This window comes from Copidosoma floridanum, unplaced genomic scaffold (genome assembly GCF_036245765.1).
Source record: "Copidosoma floridanum isolate Cflo_tuat_1 unplaced genomic scaffold, Cflo_Japanese_pri ptg000004l, whole genome shotgun sequence".
Classification (NCBI taxonomy): domain Eukaryota; kingdom Metazoa; phylum Arthropoda; class Insecta; order Hymenoptera; family Encyrtidae; genus Copidosoma; species Copidosoma floridanum.
Genome location: NW_028321881.1, coordinates 12606145 through 12623744, shown reverse-complemented (window position 1 = coordinate 12623744; position 17600 = coordinate 12606145). Strand labels below are relative to the sequence as shown.

At 31.9% G+C, this 17600-nt stretch overlaps 1 protein-coding gene across 2 annotated transcripts in view; it reads left to right on the top strand.

Moving 5' to 3' along the window:
- Window positions 1-17600, top strand: part of LOC106635898 (uncharacterized) — a 606704-nt gene that overhangs the window by 546751 nt on the left and 42353 nt on the right. The window lies entirely within an intron of this gene.

Below are 17600 nucleotides of genomic sequence, written 5' to 3'. Positions count from 1 at the left end.
CCGGATCGGAACTGACGGCGGATTCCCTCAGAGAGGTTACCGCCTGGGGTACCTGTTTTACATTGACGTTCTTCATTTTGGCATCTTTTTAGTTTCGTACTGACCCGCGAAGGCCAGCACTACCCTTTTTTTCCTAGAAATAAGCATTTGGAAAGGGTTCAAACCAGGGCAGCAGCCCTCTCTGTTATCAGAGAGAGATGCTACTTGCTCGGGCCGGCCGGGAGTCGCCACTCTCCCTCAGTCCCACCCGCGGAGACTGCCCTGGCGTTGAGTAACAAGTGTAAGAAGGGTGTTCGTGTGTAATGTATGTATTTGTTGGTACACAACGGTCATCCCAGGGAGACGAGCGGCAGGCGTACAGTCCCGAGACCACGCAGACAACCCAACAAAACGGGCTGGCGTAAGGCACTAAGGTGCCGCCATATAGCCTCCTCAGTGGTAGTAAGCCTAGATTAGTCGGCCCACCACGTCTTTTTTGTTCATGAGGCGTACAGCCATATCAGATGTGGTTACCCAGACTTACCCGGGCCTCATCATCCGGCTTCACCCGTGGCCAGGCCCCCAACGCAAGCCCGGAAAAGGACCCGCCACACGCAACCCAGAACAATCCGTAAGTGTCCCTGTGTTTGTTTAGTAAGAGTGTGTGATGCATGTATCTGAGAAGAATGTTTTAACCGCCGCTTACTTCTATACACGACGGGTGCTAGTTTTTGTTGGCCCGCATCAAGCAATGGAGTGCCACCCACGGAAGCAGCAAAAAGCGAAGAACAAGGAGCACAAGCAGAGCCGGCCCATACATCCACACCGATGGAGGCATGGGGCACTAGTCCCCCGTCAACACCGCCGCAGATACACACGCCAGCGCCACACACGCCCCCCGATCCACGCCCCCGACCACCACCATAGAGAGCCACCCCAGCTGCCCATCGTCACCTCTTATTTCAAGAGGATGCCCCTATCCGCCACCCGGGGAAGCGCCCGGTATGGAGAAACTAGCGAAAACCCCACCCGGGGTTATATTACTTGCGTTATATTACTTGGAATTAATCATTTCGGAAGACTAAAAATGTTAGGACTTATTACAACTATACGTATCAAGTTATATTAATTAATATTTATGCATTAACAGTAGCATGTAGCCCGTGATAACCAATTTTTTTTCAATTTTCGTATTTTTTAATCATTTCTGCGTTAAAACACTTGAAATTTATAATTTCTGAAGACGAAAATAAGTGGAACTTATTATTTATATATGTTCTGAGTAATATCAATTATATTCTATGTATTATCAGTGGTGTGCAGCCTATAATAATAATAAATCGTTTCTATATTTTCGTGTTTTTTCGGGTATTTTTGCGTTATACTTCTTGAAATTAATACTTTTGGGGAACATTAATTGTTAAAACTTATTACGTTTATATGTACCAAGTAATATTATTAATTTTCCATGCATTATCAGTGGCGTGCAGCCTGTGATAATAAATTTTTCAAATATTTTCGTATTTTTCGGTCATTTATGCGATGTAGCACTTAAAATTAATTACTCCGGAAGACGAAATTTGTTGAAAGTTATTACTATACATGTACTCACTTATATCACTGTAAATTAAGGCGTTTTCAGTGGCGTGCAGCTTGTTATATCAGATTTCTTTGAAATGTAGGTATTTTTTGGTTTTTTTTTCACGATACACTAAATAAATAACAAGTTTTAGAAGACGAAATGTGCCTTAACTGTTGTACGTTTTTATCTTATATTCTTTTTTTTTCTGCTGTCTTAGGTGTCGTTTAGCCTTTATAATTAGAATGTCTCGAAATTTTGATTTATTACGGATATTTCTACAATGAAATATTTTATATACTAAGGTTTTGAGGACGAGAAATGTACGTGTTTAGTTATTGCTATTTACTAGCACTAAGAATATAGTGTCGGTATGGATGATTTTTTATTTTTCAAGTCATTTGTACATGGGTTTACATTCTATTCTAACTTTGTTGGGTTATTTGGTTACATGGGTCATTGCTATATCCTGATGGTACCATAGCGAGGAGCTCTTTTTTAAAAAGTTTTTATGAATACTTGCGTAGACAGAGACTAACTTTGCTTTATATACACTACATGAATCTTACTGCATCAGCATGAAAGGTCTAAGCGCATTTTTCACGCCTATACTTTCGACTCAATTTTTAAATTCTTACATCTCGATAAGGATACATTTTTATTATCTAAAAATTGATGGGAGCCTTTTTTATTACTTGTTAAAGCGCTTAAAGCATTTTAATTTAAAAAAAATACAAAAACTTTTTTTTTTATCCTTGTCACACGCAGTGCTGCAAATTTTAGAGTCATCAATTAGGCAGTACTTTCACAGTGAATATTATGTAATAATTACATAACTTTTTGATTTGTAAATGTAATTGCATTTTGTCATCTAAATACGTGTGAAAAATAATAAATGTTAAATTGTTTTACAATGATAGTTACACGAAAAAAGTTGAACGCACTGCAGTTTTATACTTATTTATAAATCTAAATGATTTTTCAATCACAAAAATACATTTGTAAACGATACTTATTCATATAATTACATAAATAATTAATAACTTATATATTTCATCAATATGTATAAAGTCAATTAATTTGCTTTTCTGGTGGTGTGGAAGAATAGATTAACAGTATTATCTTCTAAATTAAGTATAAATTATTGATACTTAGTATAAACGGAGTAGTCAGGGGTTGTTGGGGACAAGAAAAGTAACATAAGGGCTTTTTGGGGGCTGTGGAATTAAAAAAAAAAAAAAAAAAATGTCAATTTAACGTTGAAAATGGTCAAATATTCTTCTATAGGGAGGGTTATGGTGTGGAATCGAGAGGTTATGGGGGGTGGGTGGGCTGTGGAGGATTTATGTGGAATGCCCCACACAAATAACTATCCAATTTAGGTTTATATTTTCCTATATTATACATTTGTTTTCACTCTACCCTAAGATTCTTTTTTCCACCCTTCCCCACGCTGCCTCACCCCTTTCTCACGCTGCCTTACACTCTCCTACTTGCCCAATGAACAACGTTAACTCTAAATTAAAAATCATATAAACAATTAAGTTTTAAAATAATACATGAACATTTATATTTCACTACAGTTTGATGCATTTATTTAAATGCATTCATTTAATTGACAAAGTATAAAAATAACTTATTTGACTTTTCGTTAATTCAAATGTCTTTGTATAGCAATTTTTTTTAAAAGTTGTCTTCCTTATTGTTGACAAATATTTTTATTGATGACTTTTTCGTGCGTTCAGCTATGCTTTTTTGAGTAATCAATTCTTCTGTTACTGTTGTGACAGGTGTCACATGCATAGATTTGTTTTAATTTGTACTCGTTCAAGTGTTCTGATAAATTTTTTTTTGGTAATTATTTTTCAAAAAAGGTGACATGTGTCATCTTTTTTGTACAAATTCTTATATGTTCTGTGACTACTAAGTAATCTTTAAGCCTTAACATGCAATACTTACATTTAAAAACTCAATTTCTGTAAATAAAATAGCTTTAAATATCTTAAAGCTACAATAGACGTTTTCATGTCATAAATACTTCTTTAAATACATTGATGTTTGATACAATAATATGGTAACGACGTCGATATTCATCTCGAATATTGCTAGATTAAGAAAATTTTTTGCCAGCCAAAAGTTTTCATTTTTGATTTATCTTCAGAATGATTTTAAACAAAAAAATATTTTTTTAATTTGTGCATGAGGATAAAGCTACAAAAAATAAGCAATGGGAAAATAAAAATTTTTTAAAATGTAATCTTATAGAATCAAAACGTTTACCTTGTGAAGTTTTTATTATCATAAATAAAAATTTTTCAATGTTGAATCCACTTTTTCTCAAGCTTTGTTTAGAATCATTGACGATTCGCTACATATTATGGTATCTACTTCTCTTAATTTTTTTTTATCGGATTCACGTTCTTATTATGCTATTTGATTGTTAATCTAAAGGTAGTCTAAAAATTATGGAATTTGCCGTACGTCTTGTCAAAAAAATAGAAAAAATTCTCCACCCAGCACCCACAATTCTTAGAAAAACTCCAAAGGCCCTTGTTGAGCACCACAATTTTTCGAAAATCCACAGGTTTTCCACTGCTGAACTTTTAAAAAAATCTATGAATAAGCCTCTATCAACCTTTTACGTAATCAGATAATATTTTCCCTTAGTATCGTATAAGGTTTTTATTTTGAAAAACTTCCTAACGCCCTACACAATAGGTACAAACTTTTGTTAAAAAATTTGTTACGTTTTTCCGTTATTTCAAGTAAAATGATCATGTACAATTCACATAAATAAAATCTTGAGCAAATTTCAATACCACTTATTAAGTGATGCTAATGTCCTGCTAGTGACTTTTTATTAGATTTTGAAAAAGCATGTTAATCACATTATTAAGAAAGTACCATTTTACAACATAAAAAAGTTATATTAACCCAATGTGCAATTAATAAACTATTTAAATACCTGAATCCTGGTTCTAGTCCTACTTTTCACAAAAAGGCTTTTTAAATAATTTATTAAAGTTTTCTGAATTATTTTCCCCAAGCAGTTCATACACTAGACCAAAAAATTTGTCGTAAACTACTTAATTATGAGTTAAAGTTTATTACTTTGAAAAGAAAACGTTTTACTGTACATTTAAATCTTGATAATATTTTTAAAAAAAATTTAGAGATTAAATTATGTAGTACAATTTTCTTATTGAATGTTATTTTCTCAAATAAAAAGAAGTTCTTCAAAATTAATATTTTTTATTTCTTATTCATTATCATAATAAATTTAAATAGATTATCCATTTTTACTTTTGCATCTTGAGAAAGTGACGTAAAATTGACCATGCAAGAACAAATTTTTTTATAATATAAACCAACTTTGTCGAAACTCAGTCCTTAAAATTTATTTATGTATTATTAATGGTCATAGAACATAACAATGATACTAGAGGAAGTTGTATTTGCTACAGAACGAAGGATAATAGAGATGTACTTGCAGTATTTAATGTTATCTTTGGAACTAAAACTTATTTCTCAATTTTCTCACCAGTCATAATTTCAGCTGCAATGCTGTATTTAAATAATTTTATAATTTGTAATTTTGTGCTTTTACATCAATCTTCAGCAATCCTTTAATTTTTTATCAGCGTTATGATCGCTTTGATTTTTAAATATAGCTCAGAAAAAACTCCACGAATATCATTTAAAACTTCAAATTAATGTAAATACTAGTGCATCTATCTCTACCTCGCCCAAGACTCACTGAATGGAGCACCGTAGGGTGTTAACATATAATTTAAAATGTTTTCAGTTAAAATTTTTACATCTTTTTTTGACATTTTTCGGAACTAACCTCCTTATTAAAAATATCATTATTCTAACTCCATGCAGTTTATTTGGTCAAATAATAAGCTGTAGAAAGTGATGCTAAAAAGAACTGTGCGTTTCTTACACCATTAAATAATTGTTGGTTCTAAAGGGCCGTTAATTTAGACTTTCTCGTGTTATAACAAATGAAATGGGATATTTGTGAAAACTGCAAGGATTTAAAGCTGGCAGAAAGTATATAGTTAAAAAATTAATTCCTCCATTCTTACAACTCTGTTACCAGACCTACTGGGTCCTAGAGCGTAATCTTTTTATTTGTAATCGCCACAACAAGAACAAATACGTATTTTTCTACCTTTTTAAGAATCTAGAACATTTAAGTGATTACTGTCAGGGTTACAAAGCTGATACCTTACGCAATGGATTCTTTATCTGTCGATTTTGAAGCTGCTGTTTTAACCTCGATAAACATTTTGCGTCAGTTTCATAACGCCTAAGATTGTGTACATTTAAAACATTTAAAAATTTCCTTTCAACTTGCCCTCTTGTGACTATAGGTATGATTAAAACTTTTGTGAGCACGTAAGACTGTTTTTTTTTAAACTCTGTGAAGTCGTCATGTATTTTTTGGCAAGGTAGTTTGACGTCTGAAGGACCTAAAAAAGACCAGTGGGCTAACTCTTTCTTCAATGAAGTTTCCAACAAACATGACTACCTGGATACCTCAGGATGATCATCTGTGACTTGCTGTTGTCATACCAGACTGATCGAGAGAAAAACTACAACGTCTAAAGCGTTAGAGCTAGTTGTAGTGCCCTTTTCCAACGTCTTCTTGTGCTAAGTTAAGGTTTAAAGCACCTTCTTTTTTTTACAGAGCTCAGTTGTTATGGTAATTTAAGGTGGGGAGATAAATTTGTGATGCTTACCCGTTGGAGAATTTTCCATTTACTCAAGTTAGGTTCGCCCAGTGTAGACCTTGGGAAGGATCGATGATTCCTGGTTGAATTCTTGTAGTCGAAAGGGTAACGTAAGGTCATCTGTGGCCGGGGTTCCCAGTCTCGACACGAATAACTTTGCTCGTTACGTCTGCCACTGAATGACTGACTTGGTTTAATAGTGGTCTGCTTTACATAGTTTTTTAGTCAACGAATCGTTGCCGGAAATGGTAGAAAAAATGTATTTGTTGGCAAAGTAGTTTAACCTTAGGTGGCCTTTGAAAGAACCGATGGGATTGATGGTTAAGTAGGGAACGTGAATACTTATTATGGGCCTAAAAAGGGTTAGTGGTGAAACTTTTAGCTATTCCTTATTATTATTCTTGATGATGGAGTGGCAGCTGTGAGTAACTTGACTCTTACCTTAGGAGTCTCTGCGTATGAAGACCATGCTGAAAGGAGGTACCCCACTATCCAAAGAATATCTCGTCTTCGGGTCATTCTTCCAATAACTAACAGCTCAATGTTGGCTCGAGAAGTGGGCCTGGAGAATATACCTCCGTGAGTATGTTCGGATGATCCACTAAGGAGGAAGCTGATTTAATTTTTATCCGATGTGGCTGCCCAAAATCCTTAGGGTTATTTTCCCTAAATAGCTGTTCTAGAAAAATCTGTTCTTGTAGCTCCTGATTGGCTGCAATTTTGTTGCTTGAAAATTGAGTGTATTCATTATGGGAGGTGAGAATAGTATTATGTTTTGAATAATTCTCATATTTTAAAAAAATTGTCAAGCATACATTATCAGTTCTCCATGTTTCGTCAATTTTTAATGATTTTGTTTTTCTTTTTCTGATTTGTAACGATCTTTGTAGTAATTATGGGTCATTACTGCAAGTATTATTACCTTATTTTATTGTATTAAAATATGACCAAAAAAATGATGATTCAACACTTCTGGATACAATCATACTTTTATTACTCTCTTTCAGAGCTGTCTGAATTTGACAGAAATCTTTATTAAAATTATAAATTTGGTTTCAAAATGTATGTCTGTACAACATAATTCACGCAAAAATCTGTTGACTATTTTTAATGCTTTTGTTGGGATCAGTAAAGCCTCATCCCAAATTATTTATCTACTTTTTTTTTCTTTCCAATTTTGATTTGTCAACATTTTTTAACTCTCATGGTAAACAAAAAGTTTTGTGACTAGTCATTTCTTCAGAAATTAATATTGAGGCAGCACGAGTCCATACCATTAATAATATTAATTTAACAAGAGAAGTAAAGCTATATATTGAGGTTTCGTAAAGAAATGCTTTTCCTGAACCAAAAAGACCAAAAACTAAGATAATTTTATTTTTTTTTTACATACTGTTTGGAAAATTTTATTTGATCTGGATTCATCTTATCGTAGATACATTAAAACATTTATGTTTGAAATGTAATTTCCTTAAGATTATCATTTTCCTCTAATGAAATATTTACAGGAATTGGTAAACTAAACAATTTACAAGATTTATCTTCCAATTCAAAAATTTGATTTTCGTTTTAAAGAGTATAATTATTACATATAAGCTTTAAACTGTAGTAGTCAGTTCTACTCGACAATCTAAATTAGCACTACAACGACTTTGATTTTTTAGTTTTTAAAATTTTTTACTTTTTTTATTGTAACGTTAACTTTCAAAAGTATGTGAGTGTGCAAGAGTATAAGTAATCACATATTTGGAATCATTCAGTTTTCAGAATAACATTGATACATTTTAGAAATATATTACTTTCCTATGTTCATGGACAGATGTTACTGCTTAAGAGTTAAATACAACTTTCGCTCAGAAAGTTATAGTAGCGCTAAAAATAAAAAAAAGTCAGTTTTAGTGTGTTCTCTTAATATACAAATAAAAATAGATGACTTGAAGCTTATTCTGTTTGTAAGATCATTTCATGCAAAGATTCGAAAATATGTGTTTTATAAGTTTGAATACACACAAAAAATTTTAGCGAGGTCGACCTAAAACTTTTTCAAAAACTTTAAAAAACTAAAAAAGTTCCTCAAATAAAACGGCCATAGGGAAGTTTTAAGCTAGTGTTCAGCCTTTTTTAAGAAGCATTTTTATTTTTCAGAAGATGTTCTACATTATCCTAAAATCTTTTGACCTATTAGAAGTATAAATGAAATTGATTGCAAAAAAAGCTTCCAAGATTTGGTGGTAAAATGCCACCATACATAGCGTCAAACACTAAAAAAGAGTGAAAATTTTTAAGTTCATCAAATTTGTAGTAAAAATAAATGATTTTGGGCTCATTCTGATTTTAAGATAATTATGAAGAAAAATCTGAATCCCTTATATATGATACGCCTTTCTATGAATATGTTTCTAAAGTGTTTATAAAGCAAATCTTTATAGTTGAATAATTCTGAGCACTCTGTAATTTATTACAGTCACAGATATGTTAACATAGTGGCGGAAACCGAACCGTGACCTGTAAGTGTGAGTGTTCTTGTAATTTAAAACGATAGAGATCTTATAAAAGTACTTGTGTATAAGTTGTTAAAGATGTTCATCAGAATTTGTAGAACAAAAATTTAGACAGGTAAGGGGAGTCCAAACATGCAGCAGTGCTGGCAATTGTTTTCTTTACATAGATGCATCTGTATGTCTACGCTTATGCATACTCGACCCCTTTTTTCCTATTATATTTAATAATCAACTTGAGGATTTATTATGAAATTGAGTATAATGTTTATGCAATAGTTTTCCATCATATAGAAAACAGTTAAATGATTTTTACAGATCATTTCTTTATAAATGCAGTTTTACATGATGCTTTCACACCGTTGAATATTCCATTAGGATTTTCGAAAAAAAATGTGTAATAAATAGTCCAGTGAATCTATCCGAAATTAAGTGAGAGACATATTTATGGTATAAAGAATACCCTTTCAAAGTTTCAGCAGCATCTGTATGATAAACTATTTGTGATAAAAGTACTTAATTCAAAAAAGCAAATAGTTGAAGTAAAATTATCGAAAAACTTGAAACTAAGAACAAGAGTACTTTGAAAAAATGTGAATACTTTGGATTTTTTAATTTATTATTTTATAAAGTACTGTATTGCCATAACAAAGCTTGTTAAAAGCTATCCTTTGATCATAGTAGTTACTAATACTTGACTTGAATCAACCATGTGCATATAAAGTCTTTTTCGTAATGTGCGAAACATGTTTGCTTATATTTTTGCATAAAACTAATTATTATTTCTCAGTAAAATTTATTAAATTTTTTGAATGATTGACTCTTAAATATTTCGTACATTTAATCGTGATCTCAACATAGTTTTTCCGATTATCTCACTTATTATTGCACTAGTTACCTGATGTTTTGATGAAAGACTACAATAAAAGACCAATTATTACTTGTTGAATTCTATTGTTAATAAACAATTTTTCTTCTGAGTTACTTTATGTATGAGATAGTATCAATATTAATAACTCAGCGTCCAATATTCTCAATTGTAGCAAAGACGTTTTTTTTTAATTTCAATGTAAATAAGCAAGGTTCAGATACACGGGCATCATTCTGGATTTGCACCACCAGAAATCTGTGACTTTGGACGGAAAATATACTTTGAAGTTACGACCTACAGCTGTTTATAATTTTGTGTGAGCAAAGTTATGGCAAAAAAATACAGTGTGCCTGTCCTTAGACAAATGATTTATTATTAATGTTCTTTATGATGATTTTGAGGTCGGAAAAAAATTAGGTAGCATCTTTAGGCAGTAAAAGTCAGATAATGGATTCATTGAGCTACCATTTGTACATTTTCATCGTGCTGAAAAACTTTTAAAATATTTTAGTAAATAACAACAACCCAAATCCCCAGGTTCCATTTTGATGTATATTATTACTAAGGGATAATATAGCGTTAAACTCCTTTGATATTTTTGTTAAAAGTTTTCAAGCAACTTGTTACTGTAACATTTGCCACGCAATTTTCATACATAATTCACGAATGCAATGGACTAGTTCAAAAAATATTTTAATCTTAAGAAATAATTAATTTGAACTGGAATTACACAAAATTGTGTTTTCAACGATTTGAAAAACTTTGATACAATATAAAACAAATCTCTAGATATTGTGTACAATTTCGCAAAAGGTGTTTTAGTTTATAGTGACTCTAAAATCCTAACATGATTGATCAACAAACTAAAATTGTTTATAACAGAAACTCTCAACAAAAGAATCAAGGAGTTTAATTCTGTGTTCCATTTAAATCATGAACTGTGTTCACTAATTCTGAACTAATGTTGGTATAATAGTTGGTGATTTAGTACCTTATTGTTATGAATATTGGAAAAATCTGCTTATCATTACGATAAACTTAATGAATTATAGCATCTCCGATAGCAGTACCGGCACGTCTATCACTCTTAACATGGTTAGTCATCCAACCTAATATCGAATACGTATATTATTTTGGACCTTGGAAGCAAAAAACGCATTTTATGATTTAGTTGTTGGAGATCATAATAGAAAATAATCCATTCGTACTTTTGTAATGGCTGCCAATTAAACGTCAGAACAAACGACTAAAAGAAATTGCATGCAGCACAATTTTTTGAAAAAACGTATGTTCAACAACCGTTAAAAAATTTTAATTATAAAAGTTTCACGTAACAAATATTAAATTAATGAATAATTAAGTTGTTTTAGAAAAAATTTTTTAATTTCTCTAGTTATGCAATCAGTAATGATTAGAATATTATGAAAAAGTTAAAACTTTTGATTTCGTTAATATGTTTGGAAAACATTATATGCCCGGATATATTGTCGTAATTTATGTTAGAGATAAATATTCAGTTTCTGGAAAATTAAAAAAAATTTTTAAGTTCCAAATGCTGTGAATATTTCAGTTAGTAGGGTAATAAACCTATATTTCTAATACGAATATCATACATAAGAGATACTTGTAAATGATTATTATAAAATTGGACCACATTTATTAGTAACAAAGAGAAAAACATGTCTTATTTACTCTAAACATTATGTCTAAAGCTGCTTTGCACTTTCATCTGCACTAAATAAAATTTAAGACTTATATGTATTAATTTTTGAGTTGATTACGATTTGTATATGTATATGTACATACGGAAGTAAACAAATAAACATTTTTTAAATCAAACAATTGTTAAATGACTTATCGTATTTACAATAAACTGACAATTAATCTAAGTATTAATATTGTTACTATAATTATAGTCGCTCTACTACTTTTATGCACTGTCTTTCCCTGAACCGTTGAAAGTACGGTAATACTTTTTTTACCACCGTCTATTTCACTAAATTTTTATCAGCCGTACATAAGGTAGAGGACCCAATACTCGACCACTCTACACAGTTTCAAGGTGGATTGGCCAAGAAAATATAATAGTTATGAAAATTTAGCACTGCAACTGTTGTACAGCATAAACAAACTTCTTAACTTTATAATAATGCAAAAAAATAATTTCCTTCTAAAGTTTAGTCTCTTTAAAGAATTTACAAACATACCTTTCTTACCCCATAAGTCGATCACCTATTTTTGATTTCCGCGCATGTGTAGATGACAAAATTTTACTTGTGCGTATGTGCAGATAAAATAAATACTGTAGTCGAGTGTTGGTGCCTGGTCGGGTCCTTTACCTTACGAGCATAATGTGCCTATCAACAACAATTTTTTCCTATAAATCTCCCGCCACTTTTCGAAACTCCAACAGACGTAACCAGTGACAAGAAAAAAAAAAAAGTACTTAATAGAAGAAAATTAAAGAAAACAGCTCAGTTAGCGTATTCCTCTATTCAAGTACTCAAAAACGCGAATTTTTTCAACGCCCTCTTAGTTACGTATCCCCGCATATAAACTGGTCAAATACCCATGTCCAAGTAGTTCAATTCTTTAGTTTCGTGAACTTGCTATGCATAACGTTGCTCATGTAAGTAATCAGCATCCAAAGGTTCTTCTCACTATGTAGTGGGACTTACGGTACCTAGATCAAACAACTGTACTACAGACACCTAAGAGTGCTGTTAGACCCTTGTAGGATACAACATGCAACTTTTCTCGAGAAGTACAGGACATGATCGATCCTCTCTCCCCATTTACACATTTAATAGCAGTAAATTGCAAACCAATTATTAACTCTAATAAAACAAGCCAATTCTTTTGCATATACATCGTCTCTTCTTCTTTGTTTCACGCCCCCACTTCAAGTTATGTGTTCTGGTTTTGACCTGCACGAACTACTCCCCAAATAATAATAATTACATACATACAAGTGCTCGTGTTATGGTAGTCATACTAGGACGCAGCTTTTACGTACTATTCATCCAACTCAGTGTTTGTTCTGCTTTTACCGGGGTGATCATTGTATCCTCTCCTCAGCCAGGTGATGTTATGCTGATGGTCGGCAGCCATATGTGTTTCTCTTGCCACTAAGCTGAGCATTCACGTCACACGAACAACAGATTAACACCTATTCCGTAAGTGTTAATTGGATGTAATCCTCAGATATCGTATGACCCTGTCGGGCGTTTGTTCCGAAAGGCAAAAAAATGTTTCCTTAATTAATATTTCCACCGTTACGTTAGACGTTATTACAATGATAAATAGTAAAGTATAATAATAACTTATTCCGTATGTATACAAATATACATGCACACTCATTCAGGTAAATTTTATTTATTTCAGTTTAAATATCTTGTATAGAAAATTGAAAGCTCTTTGAGGTTATTTAACAAAAAATTTTTTTTAAATGTCACTTATATACCCACTCATGCTTGCATCCACTGTAATTTTTATGTTAAATTAAACACATTTTTCATTATTCTTACATATTTTAATCTTTAATATTGTAAAACGTAAAATTCATAAAAAAAAAAAAAACTCAAAAAGAGAGAACAAAGAACTCTATAAAATTTTTATTTTTATTTCATTGTGATATGTATCCTGATACAAAAATGATAAATGAAGGTTTACCAAAATCAGTAATCCTAAAAAAGTCAATTATTAAAGTGTAAGCTTAGTCCAGCCATACTTGCATTGATTTGTATACATTCTTATCTTAGACTGTTGGTATCATATTCCTCGATTTATCAAGTTCATAAACGTAAGTTATCATAAAACTAAGAGAAAAAGCAAAAAGTATTTTTTTTTACCAAATTCACAAATGTGATTTTTCGTCTATACCAAAGCTTCCTCTATTGAAAAGCAAAATTAGTTTCTTAAAAAGGTCTATAACATATAAAGTTGGGACAAATACAAATAAGCATGGAACAAAAATATAAATGAAAAATTACACAAAATCATTGTAAAAAAACATATTTACAACAGACATTAGTAGTAATTACGACCTAGAGTGTTGTGATCAAGAGAGTAAAACTTTTAAAAATCAAAATATGTATTGTAAAATATATGTACAAGATATGCTTAAAAATGACACACATGCATTATAACCAACATTATGACTATGACTTAAGGTAAGATATTAAATAAAATAGTTTATCACGTATAGTGTCATTATTTCAATAGCAAACAGAGGATACCACACACTCAGAAAGAAAATAGTTTCTAACTTTTTATCCTCAAAGTATAATTTTATTTATTAGTCTTGTTTCATTATGTACATATGGACTTTATATATAATTATCAGGTATAATGATAAACTTAGTCCATGAAACAGAAGCAGAAAATCTTCTTGCTAAGCACGTCAGTTTCATTTTTCTTAACGATCGAGTATACTTGGTAGAGCAAAAAGGAAAGTAGAAAAAAGTATAAATTCAAACAATTGTCTTTTTTATTAATAGTGGACAGGCTTTTTTACATGGCTATCAAAAAAATCTAAATTATTTATAGCAACCTAACAGAACGTACTAAGTGAGTCAGACAAAAAAATAAAAATACTTGTTAAAAGTATTATATTACAGATAAAAATAAGATATCATAGGAACTTGAAATTCAATATTTATGTAGCTATGTTCCCTCCAAATTATAACTGAGATCTAAAACATGCATAAGCGTAGAACTGAAAATGAATTCAAACTAAAATAAAACTGTAATAAAAAAATTTTCAGCTACAGATCTAGTAAAAATACATTGTAACACAGAGATTTTATAATGCTTAACCAAAAACTTTTTAAAATTCATCAAAAAAATAAGAGTTGATACTTAATTATAAAATTTAGAGATTAAGTTTGTTAAGATTAAAAAATTTAAGTCAAACTATGATCAGTGCTCACAGGGATTGGGTAAAAGTTTTCGTACACAAAATATCGTCTCCATGGTAATGAATAACAATCACAAAGTATTTTAATAACGTTTCATCGTGCTCAGTATTTAGGCCTAAATAAACAGAGTTTTGTTTACAGACAATATCTAATTTTGATAAGATAAACTCAAAACATACGTTTATTTTGGCACAAATATTGTGTACATGAAAAATATTATAAAATATTTTTTTTTTTTTTAATAAGGTTGTGCAAGATATTCTGTGTCAAAACATTAGCACACAACGGCAATGTGCACAATCCTTGGGTGCATTGGATATATTGTGTCAAATGTAATGGCAAAAATACTGTAGAATATTAAGTACTGCTTTAATTAAATACCTCAATTAATTGATGTGCAAAAATGTAAATAAATATAGATACAAAAGTTATATATATACTTGAAGTTCTTGCCAGTTTTCCAGACATATTGGAGAGCGCTGCGCTTCATATGTTTTGTTCATTTTGCTATCTTCTAATAATTGAGCTTCTACATTAATCATTCTTATATAATATATGACATATATTTTTATCAATATATACAATCATTTTTATATTCTTGTACTAAAAATACCAACAACAAAAATTAAAGTCATAGATGAACGCTTATTGCAGATTGTAGAATATAGTTATATATAATAAATTACCCTATTCCAAATACTTACAGTCATTGTTAGCTCTTATTCTATAAGATTGTAACCTGTAACTATCTCAACTGATATTTTAACTACCAGAAGTACAGAATTGTGTTTCAGTTACTTAGTTACTTCAGTTGTGTAGTCACAAAAATCTGTTTACTGTTGCAGAAAATATATTAGATAAACGTCATGATTTAGAATCTTATTGCCACCATTTTTGAAGGTTAAGGATTTAACAATTAAAAAAAAAAATATATATATTAATGGAAACTTTGCATTAACCTCAATAAAATAAGCTGCATACGTTGAATGATCCAAATAAGCTCAACTTGTTTAACATAAAACTCGACAACAAACTGAAATAAAAAGCTTTATCTCATGTTCGTGATCTAGTCTTAACGTAGAATAGATTTAAAAATGGATGAAAAAAGGAAATAAGAGATGATGATGATGAAAACAAATTTATTAATGCCAAGGTTTAATAAACCGTATGGCAATGTAAAAAAAAATACAAAGGATTTACAAACATATTATATAAAACAAGCATAAATAAAAAATATAACAAATTTTTGGCATAAGTAACAGACTATTAGATTAATCAATGAGACGCATTTCCATAACAATTAATATAAAATAATCTGTTAATGTAAAATACATAAATTAAAATTATTATGTGTCCAGTAAGTATACCCGCGAGTTCGTATATGTATTTGTAAGTATATATGCTTCAAAATCTATCTCAACATTTATAATGAACTCTCAAAATCAATCATTAAACAAATGTTCGAAAAGCGCAACTTTGAAAGATTCGTAAGTGACCTTCAATTTCACAGACCCAGGAATCTCCTCCCATAATTTTAGAGCACTTATGACAAAAGAACGCTCATACGTGACTGTGCGTGCGAAAGGTATAAAATAGCCAGACGTAACACGCCTAGCAGATCTCCTCAGGCCCTCGATCTGCGGAAATAGGTCTGCCAAGTATTTCAGCTTCCCTGAGGTAAGCAATCGATAAATCATACAACCCAGAAGGTATTTCCTCCCGGCCCCAACAGTCAGCCAACTGAGCTGCCGGTAAAAGGGTCTGATTTCAGCGTCGCGGCCTACCCCAAAAATGAATCTTACAACTGTATTAAACAAACGGTGTATCTTGAGCTGGAGATACTGCGAAAGGTCCAAGTAGACCAGAAACACGTAATCAAAGTGAGGGAGCACAAGTGCAGCCACAAGCATTTTCTTCATTGACCACGACAACGAACTCGCCCTAAACCGGAGCCTATGCAATACACTGTGGACAGCCGAACAAACCCGAGAAACCTAGGCGTTCCAGGTAAGATCGTTGGTGATAATAAGACCTAAATTCTTAACCGACATAACGAAAGGCACCACTGTATCGTGAACAACTATTGGTGGTATATCTGAATAATCAATCGTCCTCAGCAACTGAGGCGTTGCCAACAATTGTGCTGTAATCTTAGAAAAATTAAACGACAGTCCATGATTATTGGTCCAACAATCGACAACACTTATGTCAATATTAAACTTCCTAATAGTATCCGGTATATATCCAGGCAGGCACTGGATGTACAACTGGAGGTCGTCTGCAAAGAGCATAGCTTTACTATGTTTAAGATACGATATGACAGAGTTAATGTAGACGAGAAACAGCACCGGGCCAGGCGACGATCCCTGAGGGATTCCTGAGGTAACGCTACGAGGCTCGGCCATACCTCCACTACCATTTTTTACCGATAAAGAGTGTCCTGATATAAAAGAGTGTACAAAACGAATTGAGTCAGTAGTAAAATTTAGCTGTTTGAGCGCTGACAAGAGTCTACGGTGATCCAAAGTATCGAAGGCTTTTCTAAAATCGAAGTAAACAGAGAAAGCTTTCATTCCCCTATCCATACCCCATCGAATGTCGTCAGTCACCTGCAGAAGAGCTGTCTGGGTACTAAACCCTCGCCGAAAACCCGATTGAAAAGGTGATAGGAGCGAGGCGCCTTCCAAATAATCATAAATTTGCTCAGCAATCAAGTAGTCCAGCACCCTACCGAAATGAGGCAGATTGGCCACCGTGCGAGTTTCCAAGGGGCCAGAGGGGTTTTTAACCTTCGATAACGGCATGATACTTGAAACTTTTCACAGATTTGGGTATGTACAGGTGGCCAATGAGGCATTAAATATAAGAGACAGAGAGAGAGAGAGAGTGAGAGAGATTGCAAAATGATGAAAAAGTTAGTCATAATGATTTTATACAAATAAAGTACAATTACTGTGGATCTGTTAATTATAATTGTAAATAGATACTTGCTGTATTAGAAACTATGTTCTGTTA